Source organism: Lissotriton helveticus, chromosome 9, assembly GCF_964261635.1.
Source record: "Lissotriton helveticus chromosome 9, aLisHel1.1, whole genome shotgun sequence".
Taxonomy (NCBI): domain Eukaryota; kingdom Metazoa; phylum Chordata; class Amphibia; order Caudata; family Salamandridae; genus Lissotriton; species Lissotriton helveticus.
In genome coordinates this window covers 1,034,494,889-1,034,512,672 of record NC_136070.1, presented here as the reverse complement: position 1 = coordinate 1,034,512,672, position 17,784 = coordinate 1,034,494,889, and the positions used below count along the sequence as shown (strand labels likewise).

Sequence of the window (17,784 nt, the reverse complement as noted above, 5' to 3'; positions counted from 1 at the left end):
ACTTTCAATTCTGATTGAATGCTTTCATTTTGTTAAATTAGGGCCAGTCAATGAATCTCCAATGTTTATTTCCCCCACTTATGTTTTAAAATAACACAGATTAAAATAGTGTGCACTATAATTGTTGAAATGGAACAAATCCACTCTAAATAAAGATACAGAAGCCAAGACATTTTCCATAAAACATCTCTTGCAAAACAAATTGTTATAGTTTTGTGTGATCTATTAGCCCCATTCTTTATTTATGAAACAATATAAACCATCTGGTTTTCCCTCAGACCAAAGGTCCTAATGTCATTAAAAATATCAATGAGTGTATTTTGGTAGTCTATTTCTATGTCTACAGGGATTTTTTTATTTGTTCTAGTGAAACCCAGCCAGAGACAACACATTATTTGTTGATTGATTTGATGAAGTGCAATACTACCAAACATGGTTTCCTGGCACTAGCATAAAGGTGGAATGAAAAAGAACTACACCGCAGGGGTGGAAGGGAGTAGGCTTTACAGAAACAAAAGTATCTTTCTGCCTTAAGAGGTTTTCATGCAGACTGTTCCATAGTTACGTTAACAGGTAACTGAAAGTCGTCCTCAATGCATTATTTGTTCATTTGAGACAAAACAAAGTTGAATCAGGTACCACAGTGCAGATTGTGTTCAGGCGCAGGGAGTGTGTTGTGGCAACAGCTTGACATCTCCCTGTAGTTGTGTGCATCTGCCCTTTCATGTTGGATTTTGACACTAGAGGGGTAAACAGAAATCACACTGGGGACCTGGAATGCTAGGTCTATTGTTGGTCTTCTTATTCTGGAGTTAGTTGATTATTTTCCTATGAGTGTCAGAAATGATTATATATTGCAATTGGAGGCCTGGTTTTGATTTTACCATTGAAGTTATCTTATAATTGTAATTTTATGGGTACACTGCAAGGCATTTGTAATCTGTTGCAGCTCATTGCAAGTTTAGGTAATGCTCAGATGGCACTTTTTATTTTAGGTGCATTGAGATAGTAACTCCTATATTGTATGCAGGGCCGGACTGGCTACCGGGCGTTATGGAATGCTGCTGACCTGAGGGTTGATTTTGTTGATGGGGACCTGCGTGTACTGAACAAAATTTGTTTTGCTTTCATTATTTCGAAAGTACATACAGGTCTCCATGAACGAAATCAGCCCCCACTGCAGTAAACTCTACCCCCATCTCGGCAGAATTCCAAAACACCCGGTAGTCAGTCCGGCCCTGATTGTATGCCTGTCTCTTGGTCCTCAGGTAAATAATATTCATTGGAGTACATGGGGTCACTTTGAGATGATGCTTGAATCCAAAGAATGGACACTAGGCACACTGTGTTAATTATGAAACCAAAGGCATTGCTTATTAAGAAAATGCCATCAATGATTTATCTTCAGGAGGATACTGATATTGTTTTTGCTAGTATCATACATTTATGGATAAAGAGTATCCTTACAAATGAACTAATTATGAGTTCACTACTAATTTGCTTAATATGCAGTATGCCAGAAATCTTTTGCCATTTCAAATTTTGTATCACAGTAGGGAATCCTTGGTTACAAATAATTGACAGGTAGCAAATGTACCTCTTCATTCAACATAAGAATCTACAGAGAAGCCTTGAAATATTGAGTGAATGAAGACATCTCATATATTGTTGGGTGATGGTTTTGTTTTTAATAATTTTGGGTAGGATACAACCAGAATACCCTGGAGTATAGGGAAGTGGCATTCCTTTGTGATAATCTTTTCACTGTTCTTTTTTTATGTGATGTTAAGGATGTGTCTCGAGGATGGACTAGTGAAAATGTTTGTTGAGGTGGTGGCCAACTTCATTGAATGGAGTCAATTATCAGTATTTCTTTTCTATATCAGCCAGTTTTGTAGTGATAAATTAATTATATCAGCACTAAATAGGTACGGTGGCTACTAATTTGGAAAACTGTGTAGTGTACTTCATGCTATAAATTTATACAGAATATGTCTTCAGATTATCCTGAGAAGAAAAAACTCAGCCTAGGCTTATCAACAAGGAAAGGTCATCCTTAATGGAAGAGGAAACCTCACACACATGATAGTGTCATGCTTCATCATAGGAGTCCTCTCCCCACCTCGGTAGAACAGTGCCACCGAGGCGGACTCAACCTCCTCTAAGACTGTAACGAAAGGAGGGATGTCCACTGTTAAAGCTTACAGATCTGTTTATTTTGTTTCAATCATTATTCTAGTATGTACGGTTCCATGGTGAATAGGAATGCCATTTCTTTGTATACTCATTATTGGTCCCCAGTGTGTTCAGGTGTTACCTCTGAGGACTGGGACTTTTGCATACAACAATCTCTAATCCTCAATTTACCTGTAGGGCACACCCGCCAAATTGCTCATCGACCTCTAATATTGTGGGAATCTCTCTCCTAGCCAATAGGAGAGGTTTCACTATCCACCCCTTTTCTTTTATCTAGTAAGAATCTCTGCTTAATTATTCTTTGATCTACTTAGTCCCATTCTGGCCTTGCATTTGTTTTATATAACTCTTTTCTTGTTCATCACCCCTACAGGGCTGTCAGGAATATGACTTCCACCAGTAGTGGGATAGCCACTTCAACTCTGCAGTAAAGATAGGTATGAATACTTTTGTTTTGCTATCTTATCAAGCATAATAATATACTTTTAGGTCACATAGCTGTGATGGTGAGAGGGAGAAAAAGTGAGAATGAATGGTAGGTTGTAAGTCATGTCCATAGTCATTGTGAATTCAGTACTTTGAAATAGTTTTAACTCAACCTGAAGTGCTTGCCCTCATAAAGCATTTTCTATAATTTCAGCATGAGGCAGTTATTGTGTTACCACAATTTGGCAGCTACCATTCCCTTCAATGTTTGGTCCTATTTTGGGAGCAGCATGAAGTCTGGGTAAAGTAGAAGTGTCACATTGTGTTCTCAGGAGTTTGATCATATCCTATTTTGCTAAAAAATCTAAGGAAAAAGTCTGAGAGACTTGATTGTTTGAATAACAGTTTATTGGAATTAGAGAGGGAAGACAACATTAGGTTTAGATAATTGTGAGATTGGAATTAAACATGCCATACACCAAAAGGCTTAGTTTTTGCCATTGCAATGTACTGAGATGGTGGTGATCACAGTGTGAAACTACTTGAAGAAAGGTTAAAGGAATTGGAAGCCAGTAAGGTACATAATACTGTAAATAATTAGAAGGCAGAAAATCATTAAAAGGTCAAGGCAATTAATATGTATTAATTTTTAAATAAATGTTTATATTTCAAGAATGAACCTGCTATGCAGAAGGTTAATTAATTCTTAGTTACCAAACATGGCATGAACAAAGTTGGCAATTGCTCAGGGGTTCTGGGACAGTTATGATTTTTCTCTCTACACTGCGTCTATTTTGCGACATCAACCTCTTTCCCTCTATCAACCAACCTCTACCTCAGACTCTGTCTCTTTACAACCTATATCATTTTCAGGAATTTGGGGCCTCAACCTAGATATATGTTAGCTTTTTTGAGACCCTTTTTCTGTGAAAATCTAATGTATGATCCAAGATTTGTTAGCAAAAATTGATATTAAAATTTAAGGTAGTTGCCATTAGAGGGCCCCAAAAATGCCTTGCTTGGGGCTCCGAAATTTATTAAGATTACATTGATCATTCTTATTCCCAAACTTGATGAACCAAGCTGCAGGGGAACTAATAAGTCTGCTTCAGGTACTAGTAGAACACACCTTTAAGTCAAGGAAATCCTGAAGTATTGATGGAATAACATCTGAAATATAGAAGAATGGCTCAATTGCTCATACATTAAACAATGTCTTGATTGTCCAGACCTAATAGGGTATACCAGAGGTAGATGAATACATCTCAAACTATCCTCTTACATGCATGGTAGAGATCCTCTACATTGTGGTAGATAAAGCCTCTTCAATTAACTTAAAAGCTTACATATGAAAACTTGGATGGATAAATTAGGATATGTTTTTGCATATAAGGATCATTTGGTCTTCATAAAAATAGTAGCAGTGCAAATATTATTGGAAAGGTATTTGATATATTACCACTAACCAGAAATTGTGTTGGTTGTCATCTTCTGGTGATCTATATATATATATCTCAATGAAATGAAAGAAATGGTGCTTTGCCACTGCTTTTGTCACCAATTCTCTCTCAATCTTGCCCTATTGGTATCCTTTTCCTCATTCAGTAGCATCTCTGCTTGGCACATGTCGCCACATGGATTACTCAGCCTTCGATTGCCCCCCTTTTTGGTGTATAGGTGTACAACATCCTGCTACCCCTGTGGCTAATCTGGGGTTTCTATTTATAATTTGTGCATCTGTCTATTATATACCCTCATCCATCACGCTGCTAGGTGCTGAGTCCCATCGCACTATAACATGGTGATCATCATGCACAACATGAAAACAGTCTTGATACGCTTGATACAAAAACCACATCCTTCCAAACACACATCCTCCACAGTGTAGCTCACTATTTGTGTTGGTAAGGGTTTCAGCATTCCACACAGAGGTAATAAGCACAACATAAATGCTGCAATACAAAATAATACAACTAGTCGGATAATGAACACTTTCAATTTAGAAAGGCGACCAAGAAACATACTTTGGCATAGCATTACAACAAATGGCAAAATAATCATTCCCTTCAAATTGGCTAAATTGAAACATATTTGCGTTGTACATAGCCATGTGAAGAAAGATTTGTCTCAGTCTGCTTGCGAGTTTGAACATGGTATATATCAACATGTTGCCTTGAATGGTATATGATTTGAAACCTTGTGTTTGTTTTCTAGAAAAGTTTGAGAACAGGCATTGCTTCAATGTGTTGGAAGTCTAAGGCAAGGTACCTTGTCTTAGGATAAACTCTAGTTCCCTAAGTCTAAATATGGTTTCTATTTCTCTGTTTTTGAAAATATCATAGAGCATTCATACAATTCAGTGCACACTATTGGCTGAGTACCTACAGTCAGAGGTCTCATCAAGTAAATCCTTATAGATTCTGTTTTTTTTCTATCAGATCCTTTAGACTGTATCAAAGCTACAAGTCTATTTATTTCTTATTTTTTTTCAAGCTTGAAAAACTTCTATCCCTCCTATAATAGGCGCTTCATAGTCCAACATGAACTGCCACCCAATCCCAAAGTTTAAACTCACACTTCAGTTCCACCTCCTCCATCAGGAGAACACAGACAATTGAATATTACTATTCCCAAATCTCTTAGTGACAAAGAAGTTTGGTTGCTAAGATGAGGGCATTCAAGGGGACGTGCAGGCTTTTTATCCATGAGGGCAAGCATATTGACCAAGATAGGAGCTGCTGTGATTAACATTTGTGAAAAATACTCTGCTCTTGTGGTGAAGTATGTTGTTTTTCAAAGTTTAGTTCAATAAAGCTGGACTCCATCTAACAGTCATCAAATACCAAGCATTTTACCAACTGACTAAAGGAAAGAACTTTACAGGTAATACATTTTTACAATGTTCTTGGAATGACGATAACACTCTACAAGGAAAGTACTGGATTCAAGAGAACATACTTTCATATCAATTTTAAGTGATACTGAAGAATTTTGAAATAATGGCAGTAAAGTGACAATATGTGAGAATCGGAGGTATGCTGCAGAACTCTGTATTCAACATTATAGTGATCTGAAATATCAGAACTGCTATGTTTTTCAGATGTTCCTGAACGGCGAACAAAGAAATATAATCTTCATAAGTACATTACATAGCTAGATGTCATTTCAGAAGTGTCAGTATGGTAGGTCGATGCTGCAGGGAGCATTTGACCATGTGTTTGGGTCTGTGGAATGGTTATGAACAGTGTTTTAAGTCTTTAGGTATACAGATTGGGTTTCCCTATGATTACTAATGCCTACCGTGTGTCAGTCATATGTCTAGTCTTCCCAGAAGGATTCATAAATCAGGCCTTGCCTCTTTGAAACGAGAACACGTTCAGGCTCTTATAACTCACAAAGAGCCTGACATCAAGTGCTAAGTTGTGTGTTGCCCCTTGTAAGAAATTTGAAAATAGTTTTTCAAGAGTCTTCCTCTTGGACGGATGGAGGCATGAGGCTGTGTCTAAAAGACTGGTCAAGAGCACTAAAGGCTGGTACTCTCAGATGTGGGTTGAAAGCTGATCAGATTTACAGATGTGAATCTGATTTAGATGTTCTAAGCATAATGAATACCAGCATTTTAAAACGTTTAGGTGCCAGGTACCCAGGTACCAGGGTATACCGAATTTCCAAACTATATTTCTGTATCCCTGCAGGGTCACTCATAGAAAACACTTTTTGGTTTTTCTTTTTCGTATCTTGCACCACTCACTCTTTACTTATTTTTGATAGTTGGCAGATGCTAATGATGAGAACCCGAGGCTGCAGGCGAGTACCAGCTTGTAAACCTCCCTTGGTGTTACTCCTGTGAGGCACTGCCAATTTTCTCTCACCTTATTTCCTCTTTCCGGTTCTCCCCTTCTTTCATATTCGTCTGTATACTGACGGGAGGGTTGACCAGCAGTCACAATACCACATTTTTTAATTGTAAATGTGTGATATAGGACACGTTTAGGCAGTTGTGAATACCAGATCCACTGTGAGGACACTCTAAGGAGGGTGTCCCTGTTGAGTGATATATGGTGGTTCAATCTCCACACATATAGTATGAGCAGGTCCAGTGTTGAGTTGTAGCAATCCACATCTAACAACAGGGGAGTCATTCAACAGTCTGGTGATATGGGACAATGTCAGCAAAGCCCATTTGACTTAGGCAGGAAATTCATGAATTTCTAAAAGTGTAATTGAAAATATAAAATACGACTTTACCATTAACTTAACATTATAATTATATTTAAAATGAGTCCTTGAGTCATTGTTTTAGGTGTTCCCAAACTGAAATTAAGCTGTATATGGTGTCATTATGAAACCCAGTGTTTCCCTATTAGAGAGCCAGCCTTGCTACACTGAAAAATGACTTTAGGAAGGTTTAAGCCTGGCAAACAGTTTATTTTTATGAGGTTAAAGTGGAGGTTTTTAACTACTCACTCAGGCTGCAGGTGCAGGACATGTTTTTAGTGCTACTTTAGCGGGTCGCACAATGAGTGCAGAAATCCACTAGTAACATTTAACTTACAGACCTTGGGTTCGTCAAGTACCATAGAATTATAAGTAAATTAAATATGCCAATTAGGATTATGTCAATTTTACTGCATTATGCAAAGTTGGACAAAGTTTAGGGACTTCAGAAAATACAAGTGGGCAAAAGTTTGGTCGAACTAATTTATACCAGATTAATTTAGCATTTTAAGGTATACCTCTATTAAGCCTCCACCAGTTAATTATTCACAAGTAGCTTTTACCCTTAGATAGAAGTGCTAAATAAAGCCAATAAACAAAGAGTGCATTTAACTAAAATGAATACAAGCATTGATTTTTCCCAAGAGTGCAATTAAACTTAGTTGGAAGATCTTGTGGTACAAAGATGACATGGAGAAAAATTCTCTTAATTCTCCGCTTTGACCACCAAACTTTAAGAGTAAAGCCCACAGATCTGCATTGTAACTGGAAAGGGGAAAACCCTGAAAAGTGTATTTGATATACTTTGATAATTTCCTGACTTTTGGACCCTACATCTGAATTCAGTGCCCAACAATCAAATGCAATGACAAAAGATAATCTAACAAACTATCAAAATGCTAAGGTCAGGCACTACTACCAGCACCTCCAGCTAAACTTCAAAAGATAGGAAATACAGTAGTGAAGGTGGTTGTTTATTACAATATCGAGGTTCATAACATCAACCTCTCCTTACATCAACTACAGTTACGAGTGGGCCTACAAATGAGCCAGTATTTCTTCACCCCCAGATTTACAGATACCCGGGGTACTGAGGGCAGAGAAATTCCAGCGCTTAGGAGCTAGTTTCTGAGGGTCTACTAAGAAATTATGCATTACCTTGGGATTCAGTAATTCTGGGTCCAATTATCCCGCTAACTCCTCAGTTGCCCCAGACTTTCACCTAGAGATTTTGGCTGTTTTCAGTACTCGAAATTTCTGAGTGACCATAAATCTCATGATGTTGATGTTGGTCTGTTGTTGAAATTCCCGACATCTCATTCGTTGTTTGACCGGGCTCTGTGCGTACGAAGATGACTGGGTAGCCCAATTTAGGCATGGAATGTACTGTCACACGTCGGGCATGCGTGTTCAAACTGTGGGTGATATGTGGGTAGCTGTGGACTTGCGCAAGCCACGCTTTCTTTGAGCCTCAGTAGTGTGCCTTTGCCTCGGAGGCTTGGCAGTCTTTGTGAATGAGGCTGCGCCATGTTGGACCATTTAGTGCAGGGGTTTCTCACGTGGCAGTCTTGGTCTCGAGGGACTTTAGGGAGGCCTTCAGCGAGTCCATGAACCACTTCTTTTGTCCTCTGTGGGAGTGTTTTCCCACAGTAAGTTCTCTATAGAAGAGTTGTTTTGGAATGCACTCATCTGACATTCTGACAACATGCCTAGACCATTAGGTCTGGACTTTCATCAGCAGTGTATGAAGCTGATGGCAGACTGGCTCTGGAAAGGACTTCAGTATCTGGCACTGTGTTCTACCATCTGGAGTCAAGCTATCCTGGCTGATGAGTGCTGAAAGCCCGAAACCGGTCCTAGGATGCTTGTTTCCAGTCCAGGGAGGACTTGGCCTTGCAGTTCGGGCTGGACTGTTCCCATTGGGCGCAGGGTCAAGACTGATTTAATTATGGCTGGGTCCAAACTGGAATGGCATGGTGAGCAAAAAAATAATGCATGTAGGTCATCTCTCTGTACTGGGATGAATGTATGACATTGGTCTGCATTCTGTCCATCAATTGCTTTTTTTGCATTTGTCACCCCAAGTGGGACGGGTATGCCCAGACGTGGGTCCCGTGCTCTCCATGCCACAGGAGTCAAGCTATTCTGGCTGATGAGGGCTGAAAGCCCGAATCCAGTCCTAGGATGCTTGTTTCCAGTCCAGGGAGGATCTGGCCTGGCAGTTCGGGCTGGATTGTTCCCATTGGGTCCAGGGTCAAGACTGATTTTGCATATGGCTGGGTCCAAACTGGAATGGCATGTTGAGCAAAAAAACGATGAATTTAGGCCCAGATCTCTCTACTGGGGTGAATGTATGACATTTGTCTGCATTCTGTCCATCAATTGTTCTTTTTGTATCTGATTCTGAGAAGCTGGGGAAGAAGAAGAAGAAACTCAGAAGATCTCAGAATTCTGATGTGGAAGGTAACTGCTTTCATTGGCCCTATGGGAATTAAGTAGCATCTCATAATGAAAGTTTATATTGTCAAGGTAAGCATACATGGAGAATTACAGACTAAGTATTCTATCAAATTGCACCACATTGATCCTCTGCTTCAACGAAAATACACTGCACCACTCCAGAGGTAAGAACTTAAAGGTTTATTTATTTAGCACACCCGCAGTGCATCACAGATAAAAAAAATAGGACGTTCTTCGCTTTTCGGCTTCACAGCCTTCTTCTACTGGACTAAGTATTCTATATACACTTCCACTACCTTGCCGACACAGTCGTGGTCAATATTGTGGATTCAATATAAGTGCATAACTATAGTAAAACTTTAATATTGCAGTATAGCTCCATGAAGGTGAATGCTAGGAATCACAAGCTAGAGTGCAATTACCATGGTTTACTTGCCTTACTGTATATACTTAGACAGATGCACATACTTAAACTGCACGTTTTTCTGAAGGTGTTTTACAGTTGACTCTCCCCTGTTAGACCATGTCTTACTGGAAACAAACCTTCGCAATGCTGTATCTAAGTTTTTTTACTTCTGTATCATCAAACATTTGGGCGAAGGGCATAAAGGATTTTCTGCATGAAACCGTGAGAGCACATTGCTTTCACCATGTATCTAAGACACACATAACAAAGACACAGCTTGAAAGTGCTTGAGCAGATTCCCCTTCTTAGTTTTCCTTTGTGTATTTTAAGCAAAAAAAAGTAAAACTTACAAAAATGTATATATTTTTTGGGGTTACCTTTCAGTGCCACCCAACACTTCCCATAAAAGCCAAATTGCAAACTATCATTCTTCCAACCATCCACGTGCACTTTCCAGTTACTCAACTGTCGAAAAAGCGCTTTGTGATGTAGGGGTGTGAAGCACAATACAAATTTTGTCCAGCAACACAATACATGTGTGAAGGTGGATGCACTTATGAGTCTCCACTGATAATGCTCCAGCCCATGAACAAAAGTTAGTTCCTGCCTGGTAAATTATTAAAAAAACAGGATTTTTCAAAATGTTGTTAGAGTTGATTTATCGCTAAGTTCTCTCTCGCCGAATTTTTTCTTATTCCCCTGCTTCCTTTTAAGAAAGAAGTTACTGACAGGCTGTTTTTCCTGTTCTGGGGGTTCTGTCTTGTTTACTCATCAACCTGTTCTCAGAACTAATCCGAAAGAAAACAAACAAGACCTGTGCAGTTAATAACAGGCTTCCTTTGCAAAAGGGCCTGTTTCTTCGACTTTGCTAAAACCTATGTTTTTGTGAAGAAAGAGCAAAGACCACTTTGTTAAGCCTGAAAGAGTTGTTTAAGAGTCAAGGCCAAAAATAGGTCAGGGAAATGTTTGTCTAACCTCCAAATATTGACATATTGTTTTAAGTTTCTCGAAATTTGGTTTGTCTAAATGTATCTAATGATAAAATGATGGTAGAATTTGAGATTCTATGGGGTAGGGCAAAGGCATCTAAAGCGTTCAGAATTATAGGCGTAGTCAAGTGTGCAGTTTGTGAAACAAGGAAGACACACAATGAATCCACGACTGTCTGCATATGTCAATTTATATTTATTTAAGCTTCATTTTGTGTGAAACTTACAATAACCAGTACTGCCTTCTGGTTATGAGCTTGGAACTAGTACTGATAATGCAAACGGTCTGTTTGTCTGTCCCTCTCTCCCTCTCTCTCACCCACCACCACTGTCACTGGTGCCACCACCACCATTCTGCTCCCTCCCAGACAAACACAGTGCTCAATATTCAATGCATTTTCGAAGTTTCAAAGACTGCAATTCGCAAGATTACAGGCTTTTTGTTATGTTATGTTATGGTACGGTGTGGTACGGTATTCTTTGGAATTTTATCAGTGTTTTTATAGCTCGCTAATCACCTGTGAGGGTATCTAGATTCTCTGTAGCAGGTGTGTCAGGCCTGTCCTGGGGGCTTCCTCGAAAAGTCAAGAAGAGAGGAGGAGGGTCTTATGTGTGGGATGTTGGTCCACGCTTACAGGACCAGGCATGGCCCCCTGCTACTCTTTTGTGGGCGTAGGGTGTGTGCTAGTGCGAGACCGTCAGAGTGGAGGTGCAGGAAGATTGTAAGTGAATGTGGCTTGCTCAGGTAGGCATGGCCAGTGTTGTGGAGAGCTTTGTCATGACAAAAATGCAAGTTGCAATAAACAAAGGACACGCTGCAAGTCGTAAATTACTTTCCAACTCTCAGAATGCCTTTTGTGACTGATTTCAGTTCAGTACGAGGAGGGGTATAGCTACCACCTCAACATTTGTGTTTAGTACCAGGGCGAGCAGACAGTAGAAGAGGGGACCCTGCATGCTTCCACCGTTGTGATTCACTGAATTTCATGAATGTATAATGAGAAATGTAATTGCTGTAGGATTCTGAAGCCTTAATAAGTGATAATGCTAAAGCTCTACACAGGTGGCCTCCATTGATGAAAGTGCAGTTTTCTCTGAAAAATAGAGGGAAAAAGTGCTAGCCTAAAACCAGAAGATAGAATGTAAAGGTCGGACAAAAGACCAGTGAATAGACAGAAGAGAGACCACTATACCTTGCAGGCTGTGATAAAAAGATCCTGCTTGTGCCTATAAGGCAAGCATAGGGAACGTGGTGAAGTGGAAGTAGGTGCTGATTGGAGTTTGGATTGATGACTATCTAAATCCATTAGAACTACTTTGGAAGGAAAGCTGGTCGCCAGTAGGTATATATAGTTAGGATTGTTTTCCATAGGGAAATCGCAACATTCTATTGGGAATAACTTTGGCGCCGGTTGAGGGATCTGCCTGTAATTTTCCCTAACTTTGCCTCGCTCCTTCCCTGAAAGTTTCGGGGGGATTTGTCAAGCGGGGGCCGAGATAAAAGGGGGGTCCCAAAACGTGTTTTCCCCATGTTAATTTCCATAGAGCGGTTGGACTCACTTTTAGCCAGAACGGCTGAATGGATTTCCACCAAACTTGGCAAAATTGTAGGGACTGGTACCCCGATGTGCCTTTGCTATGTCTCAAGATATATGCTCCAGTGGTTTTTACAAAAATTAACTTTGAAAAAATATATATTGGGCTACATTGGGCTATATATATGTTAGAGCCCAAATGTAGCCCAATGTAGCCCAATGTAGCCCAAAGATGGCCACCAGAGACAAAAAAACCAAATGTAGCACAAATATCAGCCAGATGTAGCCCAACTATAGCCCAATGACAGAATGTCCCAGAGTGTTCTAAAGAACAACTAGAGCGCTAACAGTCTTACTTATGACAAAAGTATGGCACACCTGAAGTCATCTTGATTGGAATAAAGTGGTAACACTTAATACATTTAATTTGAAAAGGAAAAAAAAATGAGGGGTTTCATTTTGCCATAGAAATTTTATATGTATATATATTCACTGAAAAAACCATAGGTTACACACCAGTTATAGTTAGGAATTAGCATTTAAAAAACCTTTGAAATTCACTGAAAAAACCATAGGTTTCACACCAGTTATAGTTAGGAATTAGCATTTAAAAAACCTATTAAATTCACTGAAAAACCATAGGTGTGACACCAGTTATAGTTAGCTGAACATTTTACTAATACACACACACACCCCACACACATACCCCCAACACACACACCCCCCCACACCCACACCCCCTACTCACACCCCCCACACATACCTCACACACCCACACCTCCACCCACACCCAAACACCCCACACACCCACACCCACACACACACCTTACACACCCACACCCCCACCTACACCCACACTCCCCACCCACACACACCTCACTCCCCCCACACACACACACCTCACAGACACACCCCACACATCCCCCCCACACACCTACCCCCCCCACAAACACACACCTCTGACATCCCCCCCCCACACACACACACACCACACACACACCTCACACACACACACACACACACACAGTCCTCACACACACACACACCCCCACACACCCCCACACACACACACACATATCCTACACACACACACCCCACACACATACCCCCACAAACACACAGCCCACACCCACCCACCCCCACCCCCACACACCACACACACTCACACTCATTATTTTTTTGAGGGGGTGCGTGCCCTGGTACACGTATCGGTACACGTACCGGTACGCGTACCCTGGAGAGAAAAAAGAAAGAGTTTTTAAAAAAAATTTAGCATTTTTATATAAATTGGAGGTACCCCGCGACTTTAAAAAAAAAAAATGTTGCCTTGGGGTCCTTGTGGGACCCCCTGGGCAGGCCTAGGGGGTCAGGGTGCTTCTACTCTGGCCCCTTTGTGAGTTTCACACCTTTGTTTCACTGCTTTCTTGTGCCTTGGTTCTAACAAGGCACAAGATGGCTGCCAACACTTCCTGGTTTTGAGTGTTGACAGACAGTGGCAGCCAATCAGCAAGCCTTCCCGAGAAAGCTGCATGGTCATTGACTGTCAACACTTCTAACCAGGAGGTGTTGGCATCCATCTTGTGCTAGTGTTGACAGACAGTGACAGCCAATCAGCATGCCTTCCCGGGAAAGCTGCATGCTCATTGGCTGTCAACACTTCTAACCAGGAAGTGTTGGCATCCATCTTGGGTCTTAGTAGACTGAGACACAAGAAAGCAGAAAAACAAACGTGTAGAACACAAAAAGGGGGCAGGGTAGAAACACCCTGACCCCTTAGGGCTGCTCAGGTGGTCCCACTAGGATATTAATATATTTAAACGTTATCCGCTAATAGAATTAGCATTAAAAAAAACTTTGAAATTCACTGAAAAAACCATAGGTTTCAGGCCTTATATAGTTAGGAATTAGCATTTAAAAAACCTTTGAAATTCACTGAAAAAAACATAGGTTTCAGGCCTTATATAGTTAGGAATTAGCATTTAAAAAACCTTGCGAATTCACTGAAAAAACCATAGGTTTCAGGCCTTATATAGTTAGGGATTAGCATTTAAAAAACCTTTGAAATTCACTGAAAAAACCATAGGTTTCAGGCCTTATATAGTTAGGAATTATTATTTTTAAAAAACCTTGTAAATTCACTGAAAAAACCATAGGTTTCAGGCCTTATATAGTTAGGAATTGGCATTTAAAAAACCTTGCAAATTCACTGAAAAAACCATAGGTTTCAGGCCTTATATAGTTAGGAATTAGCATTTAAAAAAACCTTGCAAATTCAATGAAAAAAACATAGGTTTCAGGCCTTATATAATTAGGAATTAGCATTTAAAAAATCTTTGAATTTCACTGAAAAAACCATAGGTTTCAGGAGTTATATAGTTAGGAATTAGCTTTTACAAAACCTTTGAAATTCACTCAAAAAACTATAAGTTTTAGTGGTGTTATAGTTAGCTGGACATTTTACTCATACAAAACCATTGAAATTGCTCCTATATAGTTAGTTGTACTAACTATATTTCGCGCACCCGCAATCCACTGCTGATGATGTCACATATTAGATCATTCATGACATGGTCAGTGACATCACTGATGACATCTCAAATGACATCACTGATGACATCACTGATGACATCATCCACGTGACAATCACATACACCTTTTCATACACTATTACAATTTTTCATCACTCTTTGTAAAATACAGAGTATCATATTTAAATCCATTGTCACAGCAATACAAGTATCTAAAAACCCACTCAGTGATTCATAGATGTATACACACATCTAATCACTTACCTATGGATTCACTCATACATGCTGTCAATGAACAATAGAACACTATCAAAAATACTTATACATCTATATCGACATTAAACAACAGCACGCATCCTATTCACATATGAAGTCATCCTACTCACTTATGCAAACAATGGATCATACTTACATATTTACTTAGCAAAACACTTATACAAACACCACTTCTTCTATTCATTTAGATAGTAAGTCATACTTAGTGAATTATAAAAACATTATTACAAGTATTCAGTTATCCATACAGTCACTCACACAATCATTGTGTCTTATGTATACTTATTTATATACAACAACTGACACATACACTGCCTTTTATTTTTCTAGTTTGTTGGACCTGTACCTTTAAGAAATATATTTGCTCATCACCACACCCATAAAGAGATTCCCTCACCCAAACTGTTAGAACATGTAGTTTTAACTTCATATATCTACTGAATCAACTATTCACACATCTTTGGACAGTCACACACCCCGCACCGAACCACACACACTTTCACACTCCCATACAAATACTCAGTTAACTAATCAATAACTAATATAGACTTTCACATAGCTAGTAACCAACTGTAGAATCAGTTTACACAACAACTGACAAAGTGATACAGATATTCACACAGTTTAGTCACTATCCACTATATTTAGTGAGACATTATAAATTGGTCAAGTAAACAGTCAATTACACTGCTACTAAATCCTCCATCCAAATATTTATTTATATATATCCACTCATTCTTCAATGCAAATTGCTATATATATATAATGCATATTTAAATAACGAAGCAAACCACATTCACTGGATGTTGTCATCAGTGATGTCATCAGTGATGTCATTTGAGATGTCATCAGTGATGTCACTGACCATGTCATGAATGATCTAATATGTGACATCATCAGCAGTGGATTGCAGGTGCGTGAAATATAGTTAGTACAACTAACTATATAGGAGCAATTTCAATGGTTTTGTATGAGTAAAATGTCCAGCTAACTATAACACCACTAAAACTTATAGTTTTTTGAGTGAATTTCAAAGGTTTTGTAAAAGCTAATTCCTAACTTTATAACTCCTGAAACCTATGGTTTTTTCAGTGAATATATATATATACTTATGTATATCTGATATGTGTATACACCATTTTAAAGCGCAAACCTAGGCAAAAAGCAGCAGAGCACTGTATATGGTCAAAAAACAAGTATAAGGTCAATGGGTAATAAAAGAGGATGCTGGGTTGTGTCGGTGTTTATACATTGTGTTGTAGTGATCTTTGATGAGGTGAGGCTTTTAAAAGTGCCTGAGCACTATTTTAAAAATAAAAATGTAATTAATGATTTGCTTTTGTTACTAAATGATATATAATGCAGTGGCTTTGGTAGCTGTTCACTAAGGAGTAACACATTTTTGACAGTTAGTTCATGAGTAATCCAAAGATTTACCCCCAGATTCATCATGCTCCTCTTTTGCGAGTCCTTAATAGCGATTATTAAGGAATCGCTATTAAAGACTCGCAAAACGGGATGCATGTAGAAATTGCAAAATTTATAGCGATTTCTACATCTTCCTTATTTGCGATTCGCTAATTGCTAATCGCAAATAAGGAATGACTCCCCATTTATTCCTATGGGCCAAAGGTCCATAGGAATGAATGGGGAGTCAATCCTTATTTGTGATTCGCAATTAGCGAATCGCAAATAAGGAAGCGATTTCAAGGGTGCCAGGGTGTCCAAAGGACACCCTGTAGCACTCCTGAAATGGTGATTTACACTGGTGTTGCGCACACACATGTCCAAAGGACATGTGTGTGTGTAACATCCAACTTAGGAAAATGCACTAAAGTGCATTTTTCTAAGTTTTTGCTATTTACCACGAAGTCACACTTCGCGGTACATAGCGGCCAAAAATTGCGATTTCGCAATTCTAAAATGGTTCATGAATTGCATTTAAGGAATCTCAAATAGAGATTCCTTAAATGCAATTCTTCGCAATTTAGCGATTTTAGAATTTGCGAATTTTGCATTTGGAATGATGAATCCCAAATGCAAAAAAAGCACTCGCAAAGGGCCAGATTCGCAGAATCTGGCCCTTTGCAAGCCGATTTTTCCTTCATGCATCTGGCTGTTAGTCACTTACAAATTTTTATCATTTTTTCCATTTAGAAGGCATTTTCTTTCAAGAGCCAGGTGCAACTTAATTATTTATCTGCAGCTCTTCTGCTATGAGTATGTGTCCTGGTACGCAAGTGTGTGGGTCGGCGTGTGTGTATAATTGTGTCCATTGGTGGGCACTGTCAGTCTGTGTCTGTACAAAATGGCAGTTCCCCTTTTGGCCGTCTTTGTCTTTCTGTGGGGAAATGACAATATGTGTTTTGCTGGCCCTCTTACTTAGTCTAAAGACCTTGCACATCTGACTGGCTGCCTGCCTACTTGTCATTTTCCTTTTTGTTTTTTTCTTCAAAGTATTTTATTAGTTTTTTATAAACAGATACAAAAGCATTTTTGTCACGGGGTTAGCCAAACTTAGTATATATGTAATGATTTACAGGTACTTAAGATATATGTTTAGCTAATCCCATCTACATTGACTTGCTGGGAAATTAGGCAAAGGTTGATAGAAAGAAAGAAACAGGAAAGAAAGGGGTGAAAGGAGGATATGAGAGAGGTTCTGTAGCTCTGAGTCTAATTGAGGTTATAGTCATTTTACAAATCTGACACCCCATTAGTTAACCTGTGGCGGGAATGGCAGTCCAACA

The 17,784-nt window shown here is 39.2% G+C and overlaps 1 protein-coding gene across 10 annotated transcripts in view; it reads left to right on the top strand.

The window, feature by feature from the left end:
* The window catches only part of FOXP1 (forkhead box P1), a 935,659-nt gene that overhangs the window by 158,729 nt on the left and 759,146 nt on the right, over positions 1 to 17,784 (top strand). For 6 of the 10 annotated variants that reach the window (XM_078661351.1, XM_078661354.1, XM_078661349.1 and 3 more), the window contains exon 3: positions 2,570 to 2,633. The exons of the other annotated variants lie outside the window; for them this stretch is intronic. The gene's annotated coding sequence lies outside the window, so the exon portion shown is untranslated. The remainder of the gene's footprint in view (positions 1 to 2,569; positions 2,634 to 17,784) is intronic. 10 annotated transcript variants of the gene reach the window in all.